At 40.7% G+C, this 25,364-nt stretch overlaps 1 long non-coding RNA gene and 1 other non-coding gene across 3 annotated transcripts in view; both read left to right on the top strand.

Moving 5' to 3' along the window:
• The first annotated feature begins 135 nt into the window (after positions 1–135).
• LOC139044832 (uncharacterized) overlaps positions 136–25,364 on the top strand; it is a 36,121-nt gene continuing 10,892 nt past the window's right edge. Inside the window, exons 1-2 of one of the 2 annotated variants that reach the window (XR_011502122.1) lie at positions 136–286; positions 3,412–3,532. This is a non-coding gene — a long non-coding RNA (uncharacterized lncRNA). The remainder of the gene's footprint in view (positions 287–3,411; positions 3,533–25,364) is intronic. The other variant, XR_011502121.1, reaches the window with a different exon arrangement.
• LOC123284856 (U6 spliceosomal RNA) lies at positions 11,389–11,495 on the top strand. The gene has a single exon (XR_006526301.2). It is a non-coding gene; the product is annotated as a U6 spliceosomal RNA (small nuclear RNA).

Raw genomic sequence — 25,364 nt, 5'->3', positions numbered from 1 at the left:
GAAAACATCTCAAAATTGTCCCCAGAGGCGGCTGAGGAAGCTAAAGTGTCAGTAAGCTTCCTGTCAGCAATTGGTCGGGGCTGGGAAGTTTGGAGAGTGACCAATAATTACCCTAGGACCTGACGGGCGTTCCTCAGCCTGACTCCTAGCATGCTCCCTGGCCAGAGGAAAGCCTCAGGCAGACTTTCCTATGATGACAGCGACAGCCTTTGAGGAGCAGAGGTCTGCCCAGAGAGAATTCTAAGAGTTTCCAGGAAGCTACCAACAGTATCTCCTACAGCGCATAGTAAGTATTTTTCCTTGCCATTAAATATTCTTTGTGACAACTTTTAATGGTTACATAAGTATCTTGCTTACTTAGCACCTCTGTGCATAAAGCTGAGGGCTGGGGGAAGAAATCCTACCGCCGTGTCAATTAATGCCAGTACGTGTTCTCTGACTAGACCACCAATACCTCATCTTTCTGATTTTCCTTGCTTACCTTCCTCTCTTTACACCAAACCTTCATCTCTCTCCCCAACTTGCACCCTCTTTACCCCCAGCAGATGATCTAATCTGTTTTAATGAGAAATAGAAGTCATCAAAGATGACCAACCTCTACTTTGTCCTTTTGTACCTACCTTTTTCTACAGCTAATCCCTTTCTCATTCCTTTTCTTCCAATCTCAGCAGGTGAAGAGTCCCTCCTTCATTCTAGACCTACCCTCACACTCCCTTTCTCTACGGGAAACTCGGCCCCAACTGCACTTGAGTTCTTCCTGCCTCCTCCTAATCTTACCCCGTTAGTTCTTCTCTCTCCCTTTCTCTTTTGTCTCCAACCTCGGATTCCCTCTTCGCTCTTCCCACCTCCCTATACACACGCCTGAGGCTTTTCTCCAGGCTAAAATATTGTGCCCTTACCCATCTAGCAGCCATCTCATCTCTCTCCTCCCCTCCCGTTCATTCCACAATCCACTGCATTTGAGCTTCTGCCCTGCCCCATCACTCTTCTGGGCCTGTGCTCGCTGTGCTCATCAACCAACCACCAATTGCCAGCTCTGGAGGAGAATTAGTCCTCGCTCTTAGACCCCTGCTACGCTCAGGGGCACGGATGGCTCTCCTCCTCTTTCTTAAACCTCTCTGTTCTCGTGGCCTCTGCGCCACCCGCCTTCTGTGAACCGGTCTCTCTCCTTTGTCGGTCATGCTTCCTTTGGTTCATTTAAAATTCTGCTGTTCCCCGTCTATTGTTTGCTTTCTTTCCACAATTTCTCTCTAGGTGGTATTACCCTCTTTCATGCTCCCGATTGTAAGTCTGCAATCTCTTATCTGAAACCCTCAGGGCCAGATGGCTCCAGAATCCAGAATTTTTCAGATTTTGGAAAGGTAATAAGGAGCATATACTGAAAATTATATACCGGTCCCAGTAGAGTCTGGGACGGCATCTCGTAATCAAACACATGAATATTTCTGTAGCAAAATACAGAAATAGTCACACTAGTTAGGATTTTTAAAGGGGCTACAATAGTTCTCATGTTTGTTCAGGTCAGGTTTTAGGGTCAAAAAAGGGCTCAGGTTGGAGGCTGGCCACGTGGCTGAGTTAAAGTTCTGTGGGCTCTGCTTTGGCAGCCCGGGTTGGGCCGGTTTGGATCCCAGGCATGGACCTACTCCGCTCATCAGCCATGCTGTGGAGGTACCCCACAGACAAGAGATAGAGGAAGACTGGCACAGAAGTTAGCTCAGGACCAATTTTCCTCAAGGCAAAAAAAAAAAAAAAGAAAAAGAAAAAGAAAAAAAGAGGAAGATTGCCAATGGATGTTATCTCAGGGCATATCTTCCTCACCAAAAACAGGGGGCTCAGATCAAGTTGGGTTTTGCTACCAAATGAATTTTAAAAGACTTTTAGTTTTTAGACTCTTTGGATTTGAAAAGTACAAGCAAGGGATTGTAGACCAGTACCACTGGTGTGCTGATATAACTCCCAGACTTGTATTTCTAGGCCTCAGCTTCCTGGAGCTGTAGGCTGAGCTATCCGACAGTCTGCTAGATATCTCTACCTATGTGTCTTACAGACACATCAAACTTAACTCCTCCAAAACTGGATTTCTTCCCCTCTGTCTCAGGTTTGGTCCTCTGAGGAACAGCCTCTGAGACCGGTATCCGTGTGCAGGAGACTTGCTGGGGTGTGCTCCAGGGAACAGCACCCGGAAGCCAGCGGGGGAAGCCGGGTTAGGCACAGCGAGGCATGGAAGTGAGACGCAGGCCCACAGAGGCCTCAACTGCTCTTCAGGGAGCTCTGGGGCTGGAATGGCCCTTCAGAGTTTTCCTGAGTTGAGAAAAGGGGCTTTTGTGTTCCTGTATCAACCTGTATCAATGAATGTGGGTGGCCCCTGGCAAGGGGCAGACCCTTGAGCAAAGTAGCCCCCGTGGGCCAGAGAGGACCCAGGTGTGAGCCATTTCTCTTGAGGCGGGGAAACAATAGTTCCGTTTTGAAGACTGTACACCGTGGTATCCACTGCAGGCTCTCCTTGTTTCCGTGGCTGCCATCTGCCCAGGCTCCCAAGTCTAGAGCTTCCGGTCATCCTGGACTCCTCTCCGTCCCTTACCACTTCCACATCTGATAACTCATTCTGCCCTGCCAATTTGGTCTCCTCAATGTATTTTTAAAATCTGCCTCATCTTCATCCTCATGTCCAATATCCTAATTCAGACTCATACTGCCTCTTTCTTACCCGGTTTACTGCAATTGCCTCTTATCTGTTCTCCTTTCTTCCATTCTTTCCCCAGTTACATCCATTTTCTGTACATGCATGAGAATGAACTATCCAGAACTCAGATCTGGACAGGGCATTCCACTGCAAGAAATCTTCCAGTATTCACCATTGCCCACAAGCTACCTCCAGGCTCCTCAGCCTGGTCTACAAGGTGCTCTATGACCTGGTCCCTGACCAGCTCTCCTCAGCTCCCATCCTGGCACTTCATGTACTAATACCCCCTACCCTGCAGTGCGTGCCCCCTTGCCCTCTATGCTGCTTCTTGTCTCCATGCTTTTGCTCATGTGGTCCTCTGTCTAGATGCCCTTTGCCCCCTCAACTCAGCCTTTAAGGTGTGGCTTTGGGACCTTGTCCAACTCCCCACCCCCAGTCTTGGTTGGTGCCCCTTCTCTCATTTGTAATATCCTCTCCATATATCTCCACTGCACGTAGTGTTCTGCATTATAATTAGATGCGTTGCTGCTTCTTGAAAACCAGGACAATGGTCTCATCTTTTCATCCTCTCACCCAGCACAGAGGCAGGGACATAATAGGCTCTCAATAAAAGCTTGCTGAATGAATGAATATAAGATTATAATAGCTAATGTTTATTGGAGTTTAACGTCTGCCAGGCACTGTGTTAAGAGATTCATATACATTTTTCCCGTTTTATCCTTAAACAGTGTTATGAGGAAAGTGCCATTATGCTCACTTTCCTGATCAAGAAACTGACCCTCTGAGGGCTTAAGCAACCTGCTCACCGTCACACTGCTAACAGGTGGCACACCTGGGATTTGAATGCAGGTATGCCTGACCTCAGGGCCTGAGTTCTTTTTTATTTATTTATTTATTTTATTAAAGTAACATTGGTTTATAGCATTATATAAATTTCAGGTGTACATCATTATATTTCAATTCCTGTGTAGACTGCATCATGTTCACCACCCAAAGGCCAATCACCATCCATCACCACACGTGTGTGCCTAATCACCCCTTTCATCCTCCTCCCTCCCCATGTCCCTTCTGATAGCCACCACTCTAATCTCTGTCTCTATGTGATTGTTTGTTGTCGTTTTTATCTTTATGAGTGAGATCATATGGTATTTGATTTCCTCCCTCTAACTTATTTCACTCAGCATAATACCCTCAAGGTCCATCCATGTTGTCACAAATGACTGGGTTTCATCATTTCTTATGGCTGAGTACTATTCCATTGTGTATAAATACCACATCTTCTTTATCCATTCGTCCCTTGATGGGCACCTAGGTTGCTTCCAAGTCTTGGCTATTGTGGATAAGTCTGTAATGAACGTAGAGGTGCGTGTATCTTTATGCATTCGTGTTTTCATGTTCTTTGGATAAATACCCAGCAGTGAAATAGCTGGATTGTACCATAGTTCTATTCTTAATTTTTTGAGGAACCTCCATACTGTTTTCCATAGTGGCTGCACCAGTTTGCAGTCCCACCAGGTGTGTCTTTTCGTTTTATTGATGGTTTCCTTTGCTGTGCAGAAGCTTTTTAGTTTGATGTAGTCCCATTTGTTTATTTTTTCTCTTATTTCCCTTGCCCAGTCAGACATGGTACTTGAAAATATGCTGCTAAGACCAATGTCAAAGAGCCTACTGCCTATGTTTTCTTCTAGAAGTCTCATGGTTTCAGGTCTTACATTCAAGTCTTTAATCCTTTTTGAGTTAATTTTTGTGCATGGTGTAAGATAATAGTCTACTATCATTCTTTTGCTTGTGGCTGTCCAGTTTTCCCAGCACCATTTATTGAAGAGATTTTCCTTTTTCCATTGTATGTTCTTGGCTCCCTTGTCGAAAATTAGTGGTCCATAGATAGATGTGTGGGTTATCTCTGGGCTCTCGATTCTGTTCCATTGATCTGTGTGTCTGTTTTTGTGCCAGTACCATGCTGTTGTGGTTGCCATGGCTTTGTAGTATATTTTGAAATGAGGGAGTGTGATACCTCCAGCTTTGTTCTCTTTTCTCAGGATTCCTTTGGCTATTTGGGATCTTTTGTTGTTCCATATAAATTTTGGATTCTTTGTTTTATTTCTGTGAAAATTATTGTTGGAACTTTGATAGGGATTGCATTGAATCTATAGATTGTTTTAGGAAGTATGGACATTTTAACTATGTTAATTCTCCCAATCCAAGAGCATGGAATATCTTTCCATTTCTTTGTGTCTTCTTCAAGTTATTTCAACAAGGTTTTATAGTTTTCTGTGTACAGATTTTTCACCTCTTTTGTTAAGTTTATTCCTAGGTACTTTATTTTTTTTGTTGCAATTGTAAATGGGATTGTATTCTTAATTTCTCTTTCTGCTGCTTCATTGTTAGTGTGTAGAAACACAACTGATTTTTGTATGTTGATTTTGTATCCTGCAATTTTACTGTATTCATTTATTATTTCTAGAAGTTTTTTGGTGGATTCTTTTTTTTTAATAGATTTTATTTTTTTAGAGCAGTTTTAGGTGTACAGAAAAATCAATCAGGAAGTACAGGAAGTACACATACCCCTCCCACCTCCCCCATACAGTTTCCCCTCTTATTTACATCTTATGTTAATGTGGTACATTTGTTACAACTAATGAACCAATATTGATATGTTAGTAGTAACTGAAGTCCATAGTTTACATTAGAGTCCACTCTTTGGATCGTAGATTCTAGAGTTTTGACAAATGTATAATGACGTGTATCCGTAATTACCGTATCATACAGAATCTTTCACTGCCCTAAAAATTCCCTGTGCTCCATTCACCCTTCCCTCCCTCCAAATCCCTTGCAACCTGTGAACTTTCTAATGTCTCTATGGTTTGTCTTTTCCGGGAGGTCATATACTTGGAATCATAAAGTATATAACCTTTTCAGATTGGCTCTTTTCACCTCGCAAAATGCTTTCAAGGTTCTTTCATGTCTTTTTGTGGCTTGCTAGTGCATTTCTTTTTATCAAAGAATAATATTCCATTGTATGGATGTACCACAGTTTGCTTATCCATTCACCTATTGAAGAATATCTTGGTTGCTTCTAAAATTTACGTCTGGTCGTTCTTTATACCTTTTATTTCTTTGCTGAAACTTTCTATTTTTTTGTTTCAAGCATGCTCAAAATTGCTTATTGAAATGTTTATATGATGGCTGATTTAAAATCTTTTTTTTTTTCTTTTTTGAGGAAGATTAGCCTTGAGCTAACTACTGCCAGTCCTCCTCTTTTTGCTGAGGAAGCCTGGCCCTGAGCTAACATCGTGCCCATCTTCCTCTACTTTATATGTGGGACGCCTACCACAGCATGGCGTGCCAAGCAGTGCCATGTCCGCACCCAGGATCCAAACCAGGGAACCCCAGGCCGCCGAGAAGCGGAAAGTGTGAACTTAACTGCTGCGCCACCGGGCCGGCCCCTGATTTAAAATCTTTGTCAGATAACTGTACTATCTGATTCATCTCAGTGTTGCTGTCTCTTGATTGTCCTTTCTCACTGTAGTTGAGATCTTCCTGTACTTTCAGTGTAGAGATGAATCTATCTTGATTTCTCACTTCTTGTTCTAGCTGGAGAGTGTTCTGGTATTTTTCAGCTTTAGAAACTGGAGCCCCTAGACCAAAATCATGTTCTTTGGTGGTAACCTGACGGGGCTCGTCCTCCACCTCCCCAGCGCTTCTGTTCCGTGCACCCCCAATCCCCATGCACACATGTACCGGGCTCTGGTGGATTCTTTAGAGTTTTCTATACATAAAATCATGTCATCTGCAAATAGCGACAGTTTCACTTCTTCCTTTCCAATTTTGATCCTTTTTATTTCTTTTTCTTGCCTGATTGCTCTGGCTAGGACTTCCAATACTATGTTAAATAAGAGTGGTGACAGTGGGCATCCTTGTCTGGTTCCTGTCCTTAGAAGGATGGCTTTCAGTTTTTCTCCATTGAGAATGATCTTAGCTGTGGGTTTGTCGTATATGGCCTTTATTATGTTGAGGTACTTTCCTTCTATACACATTTTGTCAAATGCTTTCTTCGCACCTATTGAGATGATCTTGTGATTTTTACTCTTCATTTTGTTAACGTGGTGTATCACGTTGATTGATTTGCAGATATTGAATCATCTCTGCATCTCTGGAGTAAATCCCACTTGATCATGGTGTATGATCTTTTCAATTTATTGTTGTATTTGATTTGCTACTATTTTGTTGAGTATTTTTGCATCAATATTCATCAGTGATATTGGCCTGTAATTTTCTTTTTTTGTGTTGTCCTTGTCTGGTTTTGGAATCAGGATAATGTTTGCTTCGTAGAAGGAGTTAGGAAGCCTCCCCTCCTCTTCAATCTTTTGGAAGAGTTTGACAAGGATAGGCGTTAAGTCTTCTTTGAATGTTTGGTAGAATTCACCCGGGAAGCCATCTGGTCCTGAACTTTTATTTATTTATTATTATCTTTTAAATTGCATTTATGATAGTTTACAACATTATGAATTTCAGTTGTACATTACTGTTTGTCAGTCATCTTATAGGTGCTCCCCTTCACCCTTAGTGCCCACCCCCTACCCCCTTTCCCCCGGTAACCACTAAACAGTTCTTTTTGTCCATATGTTTGTTTATCTTCCACATATGAGTGAAATCATATGGCATTTGTCTTTCACTGCCTGGCTTATTTTTCTTAACATAATACCCTCAAGGTCCATCCATGTTGTTGCAAATGGGATGATTTTGTCTTTTTTGTGACTGAGTAGTATTCCAGTGTGTGTGTGTGTGTGTGTGTGTGTGTGTGTGTGTATATATATATACCACATCTTCTTTATCCAATCATTAGTTGATGGGCACTTGGGTTGCTTCCAGATCTTGGCTATTGTGAAATGCTGCAATGAACATAGGGCTGCATAAATCTCTTTGAATAGTTGATTTCATGTGCTTTAGATAAATACCCAGTAGTGGTATAGCTGGGTTATATGGTATTTCTATTTTTAATTTTTTGAGAAATCTCCATACTGTTTTCCAAAGTGGCTGCACCAGTTTGCATTTCCACCAGCAGTGTATGAGGGTTCCCTTTTCTCCACATCCTCTCCAACATTTGTTATTTTTTGTCTTGGTTATTATACTACTACTACTAATAATAATAATAAATTTTCAAAAATAATAATAATACATCCTGATGGGTATAAGTTGATAGCTCAGTGTAATTTTGATTTGCGTTTCCCTGATGATTAGTGATGTTGAACATCTTTTCATGTGCCTATTAGCCATCTATATATCATCTTTGGAGAAATGTCTGTTCATGATTTCTGCCCATTTTTGATTGTTTTTGTGTGTGTTTTTGTTGTTGCTGAGTTGTGTAAGTTCTTTATATATTATGGAGATTAACCCCTTGTTGGAAATATGAGTTGCAAATTTTTCTCCCAGTTGGTGGATTGTCTTTTCATTTTGATCCTGGTTTCCTAGGCCTTGTAGAAGCTCTTTAGTCTGATGAAATCCCAGTTGTTTATTTTTTCTTTTGTATCCCTTGTCCAAGTAAACATGGTATTTGAAAAGACCCTTTTAAGACCAACGTCAAAGAGTGTACTACCTATATTTTCTTCTAGGAGTTTTATGGTTTCAGGTCTTACCTTCAAGTCTTTGATCCATTTTGAGCTTATTTTTGCATACAGCATAAGGTTCTTTTGCATGTGGCTGTTCAGTTTTCCCAACACCATTTATTGAAGAGACTTTCCTGTTTCCATTGTATGTTCTTAGTTCCTTTGTCAAAGATTAGCTGTCTATAGATGTGTGGTTTTATTTCTGGGCTTTCAATTCTGTTCCATTGATCTGTCTGCCTGTTTTTGTACCAGTACCATGCTGTTTTGAGCACTATAGCTTTGTAGTGTGTTTTGAAGTCAGGGAATGTGATGCCTCCAGCTTTGTTCTTTTTTCTCAGGATTGCTTTAGCTCTTTGTGATCTTTTGTTGCCCAACTTGAATTTTAGGATTCTTTGTTCTATTTCCATGAAGAATATCATTGAGATTCTGATTGGGATTGCATTGAGTCTGTAGATTGATTTATGTAGTATGGACGTTTTAACTATGTTTATTCTTCCTGTCCACGTTCATGGAATATCTTTACATTTCTTTATGTCATCATCAATTTCTTTCAGTAATGTCTTATAGTTTTCATTGCATAGTTGTTTCACTTACTTTGTTAACTTTATTCCTAGATATTTTATTCTTTTTGTTGCTATTATAAATGCGATCGTGTTCTTGAGTTCTCTTTCTGTTAGCTCATTATTAGAGTATAGAAATGCAACTGAATTTTCTAAGTTGATTTTGTACCCTGCAACTTTGCTGTAATGGTTGATTATTTCTTCAGTTTTCCAGTGGATTTTTTAGAGTTTTCTATATATAAAATCATGTTGTCTGCAAACAGCAGACTTTCACTTCTTCATTTGGATTCCTATTATTTGGATTCCTTTTATTTCTTTTTCTTGCCTAATTTCTCTGGCCAACACCTCCAGTACTATGTTGAATAAGAGTGGTGAGAGTGAGCACCTTGTCTTGTTACTGTTCTCAGAGGGATGGCTTTCGGTTTTTCCCGATTGAGTATGATGTTGGCTATGGGTTCGTCATATATGACCTTTATTATGTTGAGGTACTTTACTTCTATACCCATTTTATTCAGTTTTTATCATAAATGGATGTTGGATCTTGTCAAGTGCTTTCTCTGTGTCTATTGAGATGATCATGTGGTTTTTGTTCCTCGTTTTGTTAATGTGGTGTATCACATTCATTGATTTGCAGATGTTGGACCATCCCTGTGTCCCTGGAATAAATCCCACTTGATCATGGTGTATGATTTTTTTTAGTATATTGCTGTATTCAGTTTGCTAATATTTTGTTGAGGACTTTTTATCTATGTTCATCAGTGATGCTGGCCTGTAATTTTCCTTCTTTGTGTTTTCCTTGTTTAGCTTTGGTATTGGGATGATATTGGGTTTATAGAATGTGTTAGAAAGTATTCTGTCTTCCTCAAGTTTCTGGAATAGCTTGAGAAGGACAGGTAATAAATCTTCTTTGAGTGTTTGGTAGAATTCCCCAGGGAAGCCGTCTGGTCCTGGACTTTTAGTTTTTAGGAGGTTTTTCATTACTGTTTCAATCTCTTTACTCCTGATTGGTCTATTCAGATCCTCTGTTTCTTCTTGATTCCATTTTGGAAGGTTGTGTGAATCTAAGAATTTATCCGTTTCTTCTAGATCGTTCAATTTGTTAACATATACTTTTTCATAGTATTCTCTTATAGTCTTTCATATTTCTGTGGTATCCATTATAATTTCTCCTCTTTCATTTCTAATTTTATTTATTTGAGGCTTTTCTCCTTTTTTCTTAGTGAGCCTGGCTAAGGGTTTGTCAACTTTGTTTATCTCATCAAAGAACCAGCTCTTTGTTTCCTTGATCCTTCCTACTGTTTTTTGTTTCAATTTCATTTATTTCTGCTCTAATTATTAGTTCCCTCCTTCTACTGACTTTGGGCTTTGTTCTTCTTTTTCTAATTCTGTTAGGTGTAGTTTGAGATTGTGTATTTGGGATTTTTCTTGTTTGTTAAGGTGAGCCTGTATTGCAATGAATTTCCCTCCTAGGACTGCTTTTGCCACATCCCATATGAGTTGGTATGGTGTGTTTTCATTTTCCTTTGTCTCCAGATATTTTTTCAATTTCTCCTTTAATTTCTTCAATGATCCATTGGTCATTCAGTATCGTGTTGTTTTGTCTCCACATATTTGTCCCTTTCCCAGCTTTTTCTTGCAGTTGATTTCTAGTTTTATAGCATTACGGTCAGAAAAGATGCTTTGTATTATTTCAAACTTCTTAAATTTGTTGAGGCTTGCCTTGTTTCCCACAATATGGTCTATCCTTGAGAATGTTCCATGCACACTCTACACACAGCAGAATGTGTAATCTACTGTTTGTGGATGGAGTGTTCTATATATATCTATTAAGTCCATCTGGTCTAGTTTTCATTTAATTCCACAATTTCCTTGTTGACTTTGTCTGGATGATCTATCCATTGGTGTAAGTCAGTGTTAGGGCCCCTACTATTATTGTAATGTTGTTAATATCTCCTTTTAGATTTGTTAATAGTTGCTTTATGTATTTTGGTGCTCCTGTGTTGGGTGCACAGATATTTATAAATGTCCTGTCTTCTTGGTGGACTTTTCCTTTTATCATATATAATGCCCTTCTTTGTCTCTCTTTACCTGTTTTATTTTAAGGTCAACTTTGTTTGATATAAGTATGGCAATGCCTACTTTCTTTTGTTCACCCTTAGCTTGGAGTGCCGTCTTCCATCCCTTCACTCTGAGCCTGTGTTTGTCTTTGGAGCTGAGATGTGTTTCCTGGAGGCAGCATATTGTTGGGTCTTATTTTTTTAATCCATCCTGCTGCTCTGTGTCTTTTGATTGGAGAATTCAACCCATTTACATTTAGAGTGATTATTGATATATGAGGGTCTAATGCTGCCATTCTATTGCTCATTTTCTGGTTCCTCTGCATTTCCTTTGTTTCTCATCCTGTGTGTTTGGACTACCAATTTGGTTAGGTAGTTTTCTATCCTGGTTTTCTTAGTTTTCTCCTTACTTATCATTTGCATCTCTGTTCAATTATTTGTTTAGAAGTTACCATGAGGTTTGTATAAAAAGATCTCATAGAGTGCTCGCTTCAGCAGCACATATACTAAAATTGGAACGATACAGAGAAGATTAGCATGGCCCCTGCGCAAGGATGACACGCAAATTCATGAAGTGTTCCATATTTTTTCAATGGAACAGAATTGAAAGCCCAGAGATAAAACCACACATCTATGGACAGCTAATCTTCGACAAAGGAGCAGAGGGCCTACAATGGAGAAAAGAAAGTCTCTTCAACAAATGGTGCTGGGAAAACTGGACAGTCACACGCAAAAGATTGAAAATTGACCATTCTTTTTCACCACACAGCAAAATAAACTCAAAATTGATCAAAGACCTAAAGATTAGGCCTGAAACAATAAGTCTTCTGGAAGAGAATATAGGCAGTACACTCTTTGACATCAGTTTCAAAAGAATCTTTTTGGACACTATAACTCCTCAGTTGAGGGAAACAATAGAAAGAATAAACAAATGGGACTTCATCAGACTAAAGAGCTTCTTTAAGGCAAGGGAAAACAGGATTGAAACAAAAAAACAGCTCACTAATTGGGAAAAAATATTTACAAGCTACTTATCTGACAAAGGGTTAATCTCCATAATATACAAAGAACTCACAGGGCTTAACAACAAAAAAACAAACAACCCGATCAAAAAATGGGCAGAGGACATGAACAGACATTTCTCAAAAGAAGATATGAATATGGCCAATAGACACATGAAAAGATGTTCATCATCGCTAATCATCAGGGAAATGCAAATCAAAACTACACTAAGATATCACTTTACACCCGTTAGATTGGCAAAAACATCCAAAACCAAGAGTGACAAATGTTGGAGAGGTTGTGGAGAAAAAGGAACCCTCATACACTGTTGGTGGGAATGCAAACTGGTACAGCCACTATGGAAAACAGTATGGAGATTTCTCAAAAAGTTAAAAATAAAAATACCCTATGACCCAGCCATCCCATTACTGGGTATCTATCCTAAGAACCTGAAATCAGAAATCCCAAGAGTCCCTTGCACCCCTATGTTCATCGCAGCATTATTTACAATAGCCAAGATGTGGAACCAACCTACATGCCCAGAAACTGATGATTGGATAAAGAAGATATGGTATATATACACAATGGAATACTACTCAGCCATAAAAAAAGACAAAATTGGCCCATTCACAGCAACGTGGATGGACCTCGAGGGTATTATGTTAAGCGAAATAAGCCAGTCAGAGAAAGACAAACTCTGTGTGACTCCACTCATAGGTGGAAGTTAGTATATTGATAAGGAGATCTGATCGGTGGTTACCAGGGAAAAGGGGGGGTGGGGGGAGGGCACAAAGGGGGAAGTGGTGTACCCACAACATGACTAACAAAAATGTACAACTGAAATCTCACAAGGTTGTAATCTATCATAACATCAATAAAAAAAAAGATCTCATAGATGAGATAGTCTATTTTCTGATAGTCTCTTATTTTCTTAGGCTAAACCGATTCCATCTCCCTCCTCTTCCCCTTCTAAGTTGTTATTGTCACATCTTATTCCATCTTGTGTTCTGAGTTTGTGGCTAAAATAACAAGGTTATATCTATTTTTGGTGTTTTCCTTCCCTTTGTCTTTAATGTTATAGTTGTTTGCTAACCTGTTCTGATAGCTACAATTTTCTGATTTTGTCTATTTATCTCCTTGCTCAGGGTTTTGTAACTCCTTTCTTTTTTCTTTTTTTCAGGTATGAGGGCCTTTTTGAAGATTTCTTGTAGGGGAGTTCTTGTGGTGATGAACTTCCTTAACTTTTGTTTATCTGGGAAAGTTTTTATTTTTCCATCATGTCTGAAGGATATTTTCACTGGATAGAGTATTCTTGGCTGAAAGTTTCTGTCTTTCAGAATTTTGAATATATCATTCCTCTCTCTCCTATCCTGTAAAGTTTCTGCTGAGAAATCTGCTGAAAGCTTGATAGAGGTTTCTTTGTAAGTTATTTTCTTCTCCCCTGCTCCCCTTAATATTTTTTATTTGTCATTGAATTTTATCAGCTTTGCTACTATATGTCTTGGAGAAGGTCTTTTTACAATGATATAGTTTGGAGGTCTATTGGCTTCTATCGTATGTATTTCCAGTTCCCTCCCCAGGTTTGGGAAGTTCTCAGCTACTATTTCTTTGAACAAACTTTCTTCTCCATTCCCTTCTTCTCCCTCTGGGATACCTATAATCCTTATGTTGCATTTCCTAACTGAGTCAGATATTTCTTGGAGAATTTCTTCATTTCTTTTTTTTTCTCCCCAAATCCCCCCAGTACATAGTTGCACATTTTAGTTATGGGTTCTTCTAGTTGTGGCATGTGGGATGCTGCCTCAGCATGGCCTGATAAGTGGTGCCATGTCCGTGCCCAGGGTCTGAACCAGTGAAACCCTGGACCACCGAAGTGGAGTGCGCGAATTTAATCATTCAGTCATGGGACCAGCCCCCTCTTCATGTCTTTTTAGTCTTAATTCTCCATCCTCATCTTTCTGAAGCATTTCTATATTTCTGTCCTCCAGACTTCTAATTTTGTCCTCCCTAATATCAGCTCTGCTCTTCAGGGAGTCCAGATTTTTCTTTATCTCATCCACTGTGTTTTGCATCTCCAACATTTCTGATTGGTTTTCTTTATAGTTTCAACCTCTTTTGTGAAGTAGCTCCTGAACTTGTTGGATTGTTTATCTATGTTCTTTTTTAACTCTTTGAGGTTTTTAATGATTGCTATTTTGAATTCTCTATCATTTAGGTTATAGAATTCTGTGTCTTCAGAATTGATTTCTGGATATTTGTCATTTTCCTTCTGTTCTGGAGATTTAATATACTTTTTCATACTGCTTTATGGGGTGTATTTGTGCCTCTGCATAGAGATAGAATTTGGTCACAGCTTCCACTTGCCACCACCAGACGGAGGAGGCAGGAGCTGTGTAATATGAGCCTGCCAGGATCCCCACCAGCTGTTCCTGTCTGAGCCTGGACCACTCCTTGGGATTGCAGCAACCCTGTGGGGTCTCCCACTAATTGGGAGAACAATCACATGGGGGGTCTGGGTTGCTGCCACTTGCTCCCACAGCCCTGCCGAGTCGCACTCCCCTCTTTGGGGCCACTGTGGTACTGTTGACATTTGTGGCAGCTGGGGGCACATTCGCCCAAGCTGCAGATACACTGGTGTCTGCTCGTAGGTTGTACCAGTCTTTCTGCTTGCTAGGCAGGGCCTCTCCACTGGGTCGGAGCCAGAGCCACTCCCTGTGGCTGTGGTGGGACTGTGGGCTTTCCCCTTGGGCCAAAGAGCAATCATGTGGGGGCTCAAGGTTGTGCTGCCTGCTCGCACAGTGCCTGTTCGCACAGTCCTGCTGCATCCCACTCCCCACTTCAGGACCACAGCAGTACTGTGGGTGTTAGAGACAGCTGGGTGTTTCTTCACTCAGCCTCACAGCTGCACTGCCATCTGCTCCTGGGTCACACCTGCCTTTGTGCTTGGTGGACCGGGTCTCCCCTCTGGGTCTGAGTCAGAACCACTCCCTGCAACTGTGGTGGGCCTGTGGGCTTTCCAGCTGGACCAAAGAGCAGTCATGCAGGGTCTCAGAGCTGTTGTCACCTGTTTCCACAGTTGCATCAAAGTGTATGCCCACCCTAGGGGCCACAGCAGTGCGATGAGCACTTCAGCCAGGACAGCCATTGCACATGGGTACTGGACTGCCTGGGGGATGGAAAGTTCTCACCTATCTCCACCTCCTCCCTGGGGGTAGACTATCCATGTTCAGATGTACAGCAGCGCAGGTCTCTCAGGCATCCTGAGGTGCTGTGTGAGTATCCTCTGCTGATCAGTGAATGTCCATTTAGTTGTAGTTTGAAGGGGACAGTTCACTCTGCCACGTTTGTGATGTCACTTCCTGAACTTTTATTTTGGGGGAGGTTTTTGATTACTGTATAGATCTCCTTACTGGTGATTGGTCTTTTCAAATTCTCTGTTTCTTCTTGATTCAATTTTGGAAGGTTGTGTGATTCGAAGGATTTATCCATTTCTTCTAGATTATCCAATTGGTTGGCATAAAGCTTTTCATAGTATTCTTTTGTAATCTTTTGCATTTCTGAGATGTCCATTGTAATTTCTGCACATTCACTTCTGATTTTATTTATTTGAGACTTCTCTATTTTTTTCTTGGTGAGTTTAGCTAAAAGTCTGTCAATTTTGTTTATCTCTTCGAAGAATGAGCTGTTGGTTTCATTGATCTTTTCTATTTTTTTAAATCTCCATTTCATTTATTTCTGCTCTGATTTTTATTGTTTCCTTCCTTCTACTGATTTTTGGTTTTGTTCTTCTTTTTCCACTTCCTTTAGGTACATTGTTAGATTGTTTATTTGAGATTTTTATTATTTGTTGAGGTAGGCCTATATTGCTATCAACTTTCCTCTTAGAACTGCTTTTGCTGTATCCTATACATTTGGGCATGTTGTATTTTCATTTTCATTTTCATTTGCCTCCAGGTATTTTCTGATTTCTCCTTCGATTTATTCATTGACCCAATCATTGTTCACTAACATTTTGTTTAATCTCCACATATTTGTGGCTTTTCTGATTTCCTTCCTGTAGTTGATTTCTACTTTCATACTTCTATGTTCAGAAAAGATGCTTGGTATTATTTCAGTCTTAAATTTATTGAGACTTGTTTTGAGGCCTAATATGTGATCTGTCTTGGAGAATGTTCCATGTGCGTTTGAAAAGAATGTATATTCTATGGTTTGGGGATGGAATGTTCTGTATATACCTACTGAGTCCGTCTATTTAATGTGTCCTTTAAGGCCAGTGTTTCCTTACTGATCTTCTGTTTGGATGATCTATCCATTGGTGTAAGTGGAGTGTTAAAGTCCCTTACTATTATTGTGTTACTGTCTATTTCTCCTTTTATGTCTGTTAATAACTTCTTTATATATTTAGATGTTCCTATCTTGGGTGTATAGATATTTACAAGCGTTATATCCTCTTGTTGGATTGCTCCCTTTATCATTACGTAGTGCACGTCTTTGTCTCTTGTTACAGTTTTTCATTTTAAAGTCTATATTGTCTGATATAAGTATTGCTACCCCTGCTTTCTTTTCTTTGCCATTTGCATGGAGTATCTTTTTCCATCCCTTCACTTTCAGTTTGTGAGTTTCTGTAGGTCTGAGTGTATCTCTTCTATGCAGCCTATATTTGGGTCTTGTTTTTTCTGGGTACAGATCTCCATATGTATATGTTGAAAGTAGGGACTTGAAGAGATATTTGTGTATCATGGTCATGACATCATTATTTACAATAGCCAAATCCCAGAAGAAAGCCAAGTGTCCATAAATGGATAAATGGATAAAATGTGGTATATCCATAAAATGGAATATTATTCATCCTTAAAAAGGAAGGAAACTGAAACATGTTACAACATGGATAAACTTTGAGGACATTATCCTAAGTGAAATAAGCCAACCTCAAAAAGACAAATACTGTATGATTCCACTTAAATGAGGTACCTAGAACAGTCAAATGCAAAGAGACAGAAAGCAGAGCAGTTGTTCTCAGGAGCTGGGGGAGGGAAAACAGGGAGTTATTGCTTAGTGGCCACAGACTTCCACTTTTGTGAGGTGAAAAGAGTTCTGTGGACGGATGGTGGTGATGGTAGCACAACAATGTAAATGTACTAATGCCACTGAACTGTACGCTTAAAAATGGTTGCGATAGTAATTTTTATGTTATGTGTATTTTACCACAATTGAAAAAAATAAGAAAGAAAGTTGTATCTCTGGTTAGCAGCACTACTGATCTCCCAGTGCAGTACCTGCTCATTTACATATGCTGGCTCCTCTCAGAGAACATTCTAGTAACTAAGCATCACAACCACCTCTTTTCCCAGTAGATAAAAGTCTTTCTAGGACTTATCAAAAAGGGATAATACTTACTTTAGAATTAGAAGAAACTTCACAGTTTACCTAAACTAGTATGTTCCATATCAGTCAGGTGAGGACAGGGTTAACATGGGCAGGAAGCCACTACTGCCCTGGCAGATTGAGGGTGAGGGGAGGGAGTGCCCCTGGAACTTGAAGCGCTGTGGTTGTAGGAGAGGCAGTGACCTTTGGCAGAAGAATGTGGCTATTGCCATGCACTGCTAACAAGAAAGGAGCTGGTCAAATAAATACGCCTTCCTCTTATCTTCCTCTGCTGGCGCTTCCCATTGGTTGAACCCAAATGCTAGTCAGAGGGCAAGAGAACCCATTGATGCCATCCATAAAGACCCCAGGACACAGAGTAGAGGAAAAAGAGCAGAGAATGGACCTAAAGGTGCCTTCATTAAGGCACAATTCATTGTAAAAGTGAAAGCTCTCAGACTCAAAGAGTTAAATGCCTTGCTGAAGCTCTTCCAATGATAGATATGGGACCATCATGGTATTTATGAGCTAATAAACCTTCTCCCCACACATCAGTAAGGAATTAGGACATTAGTCTAAACTTGGAAAATCCGCCACAAACAGAATAAACATCTAAAGGAAGTTTTGTTTTAACAAGAGTGTGGTATGCACAGCTTCCACAGAATTAGCATTCATCACGAGCTTTTGTGCTATGCACTTTTCAAGTCTGATTCATTACATGTTGCAAAGAAAATGATTTTAAGATCATGAGTTTTCTTCCTGTTTCTGTCCTAATGACCATCACAGTTTATGGGGCATTTAGGAGGAGTTGAACCCAGAGTATTAAATTATAGATGTTCAGTTAAATAAAAAAAGATAGATAAGTTAAAGAAAACTGTTGAAAAGATTCACAGAATTGCATCCTCATACAAGGATTTTTCATAATTAAAGGACTTTGAGACATTTTTTCAGACTCCTAGAAGTTCACAAGATGGTACTTCAAAAATTGATGTGACAAGACTTTTGAACACAAAATATTGAAACTTCAGGGGAATAAAACAAGAGTGGTGCTTTTTTTTCCCTCAAGGTGGTAATGAATGCAGCACAGCATAGTAATTAAGAGTCCAAGCTGAAGAATTGAAATTCTTGGTTTCAAAGCTGGCTCCATCACTTACCAGCTGCACAACATTGAGCAAGTGACTTCACCTCTCTTTCTAAGCCATGGTTTTCCCATTTGTGTTGTGAGAATAAGTGTGCCTACTTCATTGGGTTGTTGTGAGGTCTGAATAAAATAATATATATAGAATACTTAGCACGTTGCTTCTCTGGCACATAGTAGGTGCTCAAAAAATGCTAGCTAGGGGCTGGCCAAGTGGCTGAATGGTTGAGTTTGTGTGCTCCACTTTGGCGGCCTGGGATGTGCCAGTTTGGATACTGGGCACAGACCTACACACTGCTCATCAAGCCATGCTGAGGTGGCATCCCACGTAGAAGAACTAGAAGGACCTACAACTAGAATATACAGCTATGTACTAAGGGGATTTGGGGAGAAGAAGAAAAAAGCTAGCTAGTAGTATTATGGCATAATTTATTCTTTTTGCCCCCAGAGGTGGTTACACAACCATATTAAATGCCTAATTTCTCACAGTTGTTTTGACTTACATTGATCTATTGATCTGTTAAGACCACCCTGAAATCTAAGTGGATTATGACAGTCTACAATTATGAAGACGCATCTTAAATGAGAAACAGTGAAGGATAATGCTGAATTTGGTGAAGGAGCGGGAGGAGGAGCGAAAGGAAAAAGAAAAAGAGGAAGAGGAGGAATGGAAGGAGAGGAAAGAGCCAAAAAGATGGCTCTTTTGAGGGTTGAAGGAGAGAAGATATGTTGGTCTGCCACCCTGCTGACCCCAGGATCCACAGCTAGCCACATATTGGACCAAGGCAGAAAAGTCAATGGAAGTCAGTCTAAATGCTTAATGCGTATAGGATATTACCATACCAAGGACGCCAACATTCAGAAAAGGATTTCCTTGGAGGGTCAGTTACCACCTCCTCTCTTGAATTTGCATGTGAGGCATGCATTTGAGGAAGGGGCCTTCCTCTGACTCAGCATCTAAATTTGCCTTTTTCACTTGGTAGAAACAACTCTGTGATCATCGAGGAGCGGACTGCCCGAGGCCTCCAGGGAGCCCTCCCTGATTCTCTTTTGAATGCCACGTTCTGTGCACACCTCCTCCACGTCCACAAGCTAGAGACTCTGAAGGACACGAAAACAGTCCGAGAATGGTCCTTATCATCAAGGAACCTGCAGCCTCAAGTGGCATGTTGAATTGCTTACATATTATTGTATGTTTGACAGATTTCTCCCTGGTCAAGTGTATCAACATAAACAGAAAAGTTCAAAAACAAACCACAGTCGCTCCTGTTATTCTTCCCAAAGAAGAAAATGTACTATTTACGTGCTTTATGGCAGTAACAGACAAGCAGGGTAATGAAAACGAAGCATTTAATGTGTTCATTCTGGAGTTAAAATCAATTTGTCCTGACTCAGCATGCCCATCGTTAGCTCCATGTGGAAAGAGCTTGCATTTTGATGGCAGGAAAACATGCTGTCAGAGTTTCAGTCTCTTATTTTTAAAGCCAAGTGACAGCCTTCCGAGGCCCCTTCTATTTCCCTTTGGGGAGGTGAAAGGAATTTTCCCACTGTTCGTGGTTTCCTTTAATCTTTTTGAGAAATAAACAATGGCAAATCTTGCTTGTTCCATGAAGTTCCCAGCTTCCTGACTCCTTTGGCTGAGCTTTGAACTAGTTCTCTCAGTTCTGTTTCCTTCTTTGCCCCCTTTTCTATGCTACAATGTTGCTTGTTCCAAGGGTTTGTTATAATTATGGAAGTTTTGTGATATTTTCTGGTAGGTTTCTTGTGGTTCCTGCACAGAAAGCATTCTGCATGTGGGCATAACTTATTCATCTAGTAGGTTCTTTATGTGAAACAACTGAATAATCTGCATTTGAGGGAGAGCACATTCAGAGACAGAAACCTAAAAATCTGAATTCTAACATGTTCCAGGATAGGTGAGCTAAGCAGGAATCCGTAAAGTGTCGGGACAGTGTGTGTTTACTTAAAGGGCTTTTTAATAATCTAGAAATTTCTTCAAATGGAAAGATTTGATCATTAATTCAGCTGAAGGAATACTACATGAAACAAGCATCTAATGGTAGGTTCTACGCTGCTGTAAGTTAGCCTGTGTGCTGTGTAGCCACTAGTAAAACAAAAGGCAAGTAGCCTAGATTAAGTTCACCATTATTCCATGAACTATGTTAAAAATATATCTTGAAAAATCAGAAGGTCGAGTCTGGTCATGTGGGTAACTGACCGCAATAGAGTGGTGCTCCCGTGACAAAAAGTGTGACCTGAACCACGCGTGTAGAGGGGAGAAGAGGACACAGATTCATCAAGTACTTGCTATACGACTGGACATTGCTGAGTGCTTTAGCTATGTTGTTTTATGTAATATTGTCAAAATGTTACGTGACTTCCATTACCACGACCTTTTTATAGCAGAGGAAATGGAGAGGTGAAGTAATTTGCCCAAGGCCACGCTGCTGGGACGAGATGGAGCTGGGGTTCTTACCAGTCAGACCAGATTCGTAAGTTTATCTTTTTGCCATGAAACCATCAGATATATAAATACATAATACAAGGAGAAACAAATTATATATATATACATATAAACTTGCTTTGCACACTTATTGGAATGGTCAAAATCTGGAACACAGACAACACCAAATGCTGGTGAGGATGTGGAGTGACAGAAACTCTCACTCCCCGCTGATGGGAATGCAAAATGGTGCAGCCACTTTGGAAGACAGTTTGGCAGTTTCTTACAAAACAAAACATATTCTTACTACACAATCCAGCAATTGTGTTCCTTGATATTTACCCAAAGGAGCTGAAAACTCATGTCTACACAAAAACCCACGCATGGATGTTTATAGCAGCCCTATCCATAATTGCCAAAACTTGGAAGCAACCAAGACGTCCTTCAGTAGGTGAATGGATGGATAAACTGTGGTACAGCCACACAATGGAATATTATTCAGGGCTAAAAAGAAATGAGCTATCAAGCCATGAAAATACATGGCAGAACCTTCAACACATATTTACTAAGTGAAAGAAGCCAATTTGAAAAAGCTACATTACTGTATGACTTCAACCATGTGACATTCTAGAAAAGGCAAAACTGTAGCAACAGGAACAGATCTTTGGTTGCCAGGAGATGGGGTGATGAGGATGAACAGGCAGAGCCCAGAGAATTTTAGGGCAGTGAAAATACTCTGTCTGATACCGTAATGGTGGATATGTGTCATTATACGTTTGTCGAAACCCATAGAATGTACAACACCACGAGTGAACCCTCATGGAAACTTTGGACTTTGGGTGGTGATATGTCAGTCTAGGGTCGTCCGTTATACTAAGTGTACCACTCTGGTGGGGGATGTTGACGTCGGGAAAGGCCATGCATGTGTAGGGGCGGGGGGTGTATGAGACATCTATGTACCTTTTCTTTAATTTTGCTGTAAATCTGAAACTGCTTTAAAAAAATAAAGTTATTTTTTAAAACAAAAAAAACTTGCTTTGTATTGGATAATGGACAGCTCAATGTCAAGACGGATAGCTTTTATTACCTTGATGGAGCACAGAACTCATTTTAGGATTATACTAGTGTGCATACAACTAGAAGAGAAAGTACGTACCGTTTATTCTTCACTGAAGAGCCCAGACCTGTGCTTTCTACGTAATGGGTGTTTATGAATGAATGAAATCTAAACAGTATCTCTGCTTAGATTATTGTTCCCTGAGCTGAGTGAAAATATACTAAAAGAAATACTAAAATATTCGTAGATGTCATTATTTATGAGATTCATTGGTCAACTAGGTTATTAAAATCCCATTGTAACTCATATTGACCCTCCTTTTTAGAACAGAGCCGTATTAATGGTGTGGCTTTTGGAGCTGCTCATGCTCCCAAAGAAGGCCCTTGGAAGCTGTGTGACCTTGGGAAAATCACTTAACATCTCTGAACCTTATTGCCTTCATTACTCAAATGAGACAATTCTTTATTTGGGTAGTTGGTATTTTCGTGGTTGGAAACATTTGTCTTGGTACAGTCTATCGTGATGAGTCAGAAGAGGTTCCACTCTGCCACAGGTTTCTCCACGAAGAAAGAGCCCACCCAAGAGGGGAACAGCTGAACGATGTGCCGTTTCTGACCCTTGTCAGAGCACACACCTTGCATGTTGCTCCTGTTCCTTGACTGCTTCCACATGCAGGTGACCAAATAGTTCTTTATCTCCAAAGTAGGCTCAGAACGGTTGCTCAGGCATTTCAGGATCTGCACTCCTCTTAATCCCAAGTAAATCACCAGAGGCACGAAGCTCAGCAGACGGTGAACTGGCAGCCCCGCAAGACCTGCTGCAGCGTCTGCTTGGCCTCGTCTCGGCTTCACCATGGCGACGGCCGGGGTGGTGATGGGCGATGCATGGTTTTTGATCCTCCTTCAGCAGGATCTGCGACCTGAAAGTCCCATCTCCTTAACACGTGACATGGTCCCACTTTACCATCTGTCCTTCTCTCTTATACTCCCCTTTCTGCAGCCCATGGACTCCAGCCAAAACAAGGCTGATTCACTGACTCCCCAGGCATGCCCAGTGTGCCCACCCCAGGCCCTTCTCCCACTAGATGCCCCCTCCATCCACATCCACTGGTAGCTCTCTCTCCAGGAGCTCTAAGTCTCTGCAGAGCACAGGCTGTGCCTTGCTGCCTCTGCGTTGCCCCACATCTGGCATCTGTGTTGCCTCACAGCCTGGTGGACACTGCGGGCTCCAGCAATATTTTTTGGATAAAACAAAATGGACAAAAAGAGAAACCTAGTGAATGGAGCCTTCAACAACATCCCCCGTTGATGCCACAGTGTCAGCACTGCTTCTCCACCTGGCAATGCCAGCCCCTTCCACACACAGTGCTCATGTGGTCCTTAAACTTATTGCTTTCTTCCCCCTTTCGAAGCTGCCCTTCCATGATTTCTCCAAACAAAAAGTTAGGAGAAGTCAGGGCACAGTGCACTTACCCCTCTGCTCTCTACCCAGAGCCCCTTCAGAAACAGTCTTACTCGAGAGAAAAGATAAGTGTGGTATATACAGAAATGGTAGAGAAGGGTAATTATTGATGTTGGATAGAATTTAGTTTAAGAAAAACTAGGGTAAAATAACATCTTTTTCGGATAGTTATTAAACCAAAGAAGTGTCTTGAAACACTGAATGTTCAGAACTCTCTGTCCAAGGAAATTCTTGAGAATGAGTTCCCAAGGAGCGGGGGGCAGGGGCTGGGTGAAATAGGTGAAGGGGGGTAAGAGGCACAAACTTACACTTATAAAATAAATAAGTCATGGAGGTGTAACGTGCCGCACAGGGAATGTAGTCAGTAATACTCAATAACTTTGTATGGTGACACATGGTTACTAGATTTATGGTGGTGAGCATTTCGTAATGTATATAAATGTCGAATCACTATGCTGTCCTCCTGAAACTAACATGATATTGTATGTCAACTATACGTCAGTAAAAAGAAAAAAAGAAAACTGAAATGGAAAAAAAATCGAATGAGTTTGCAGAAATGTCTGGAAGCAGGGCTGCCCCAAGAGCTCAGCCACTGGTCAGAGAGCCTGAGGGTCACAACGTGTGTCTGCTCCCACGTATGCGTTTACTCGTGGTCACTGTGTGGTGGACACCACCCTAGGCTGATAGCTGCTCCATGCTGAGCCCGTCATGCTGCTAGGGAAATAACCAACGTCATCTCATTTACCATTCCAGCAACCCCAGGAGGTGGGTATCACTCTCCTCATTTTACAAATAAGCAAATTGAGTCTCATGGAAGGTAATTCAGTTGCACAAGATCCCACAAGTATAAGTGTCGGAGCAGGATTTGAATCCAGGTTTTTCAGATTCCAAACCCATGTCTTATTTACCTTATTTCATGGGGAAGACGTTGCAACATAACTGAAGAAACTGCTCTTGTAAAACAGTCACAGGGAAGGATGATATATAACAAAGTGCTAAATTTAAGCATTGATTAAAGTTGCTGATTTCTGATAGCTCTCTAACGTACTAACTATAACCAACTCATGCATATCTGAAAATGAATTAGCAATGAGTAAATACTTATTAAGTATGTACTTTTGGTCAAATCCTGTGCAAGTTGCCTTTATTTTATTTTATTTGTTTTCCAATAAGACCTAATATTTTTTCTTTTTGTGAGGAAGATTGGCCCTGAGCTAACATCTGTTGCCAATCTCCTTCTTTTTGCTTGAGGAAGATTGTCCCTGAGCTAGCATCTGTGCCAATCTTCCTCTCTTTTGTATTTGGGATGCCACCACTGCATAGTTTGATGAATGGTGTGTAGGTCCACGCCCAGGATCTGAACCCATGAACCCCACCAAAGCAGAGCAAAAAAACTTAACCATTATGCCACTGTGCCAACCCCAAGACTTAGTTTCTTTCTTTTTTTTTTTTTTGCTAAGGAAGACCGGCCCTGAGCTGACATCTGTTGCCAATCTTCCTCTTTTTTGCTTGAGGAAGATTGTCGCTGAGCTAATATCTGTGCCAGTCTTCCTCTGTTTTTTGTATGTGGGACACCACCACAGCATGGCCCGATGAGCGGTGCATAGTTCTGCACTTGGGATTCGAACTGGCAAACTCTGGGCCTCTGAAGTGGAGCACACGAACTTAACCACTATGCCACTGGGCTGGCCCTGGGACTTAATTTTTTAATTGAATAAATTTGACAAGTAACATTGTGTAAGTTCAGGTGTACAGTATGTTACTTCAATACATTTATATATTGTAATATGATGCCGAAGTAGCAATATTTTTCAAGTTACATAATTATAGTACAATATTGTTCTCTATGTTCATTATACTGTGTATTCGATCTCTGTGGCTTATTTACTACTTGCCACAAATTTTTACCCTTAAAAAGCATTACTCTTGTCTCCCTCCCACATGCCCTGGTAACCACCATTTTACTCTCTGTTTTTTACAGGTTTAATCTTTT

Source organism: Equus asinus, chromosome 3 (genome assembly GCF_041296235.1).
Source record: "Equus asinus isolate D_3611 breed Donkey chromosome 3, EquAss-T2T_v2, whole genome shotgun sequence".
In the NCBI taxonomy this organism is placed as follows: Eukaryota; Metazoa; Chordata; class Mammalia; order Perissodactyla; family Equidae; genus Equus; species Equus asinus.
The sequence above is the reverse complement of the archived record's forward strand: the minus strand, read 5'-3'. Positions and strand labels throughout refer to the sequence as shown.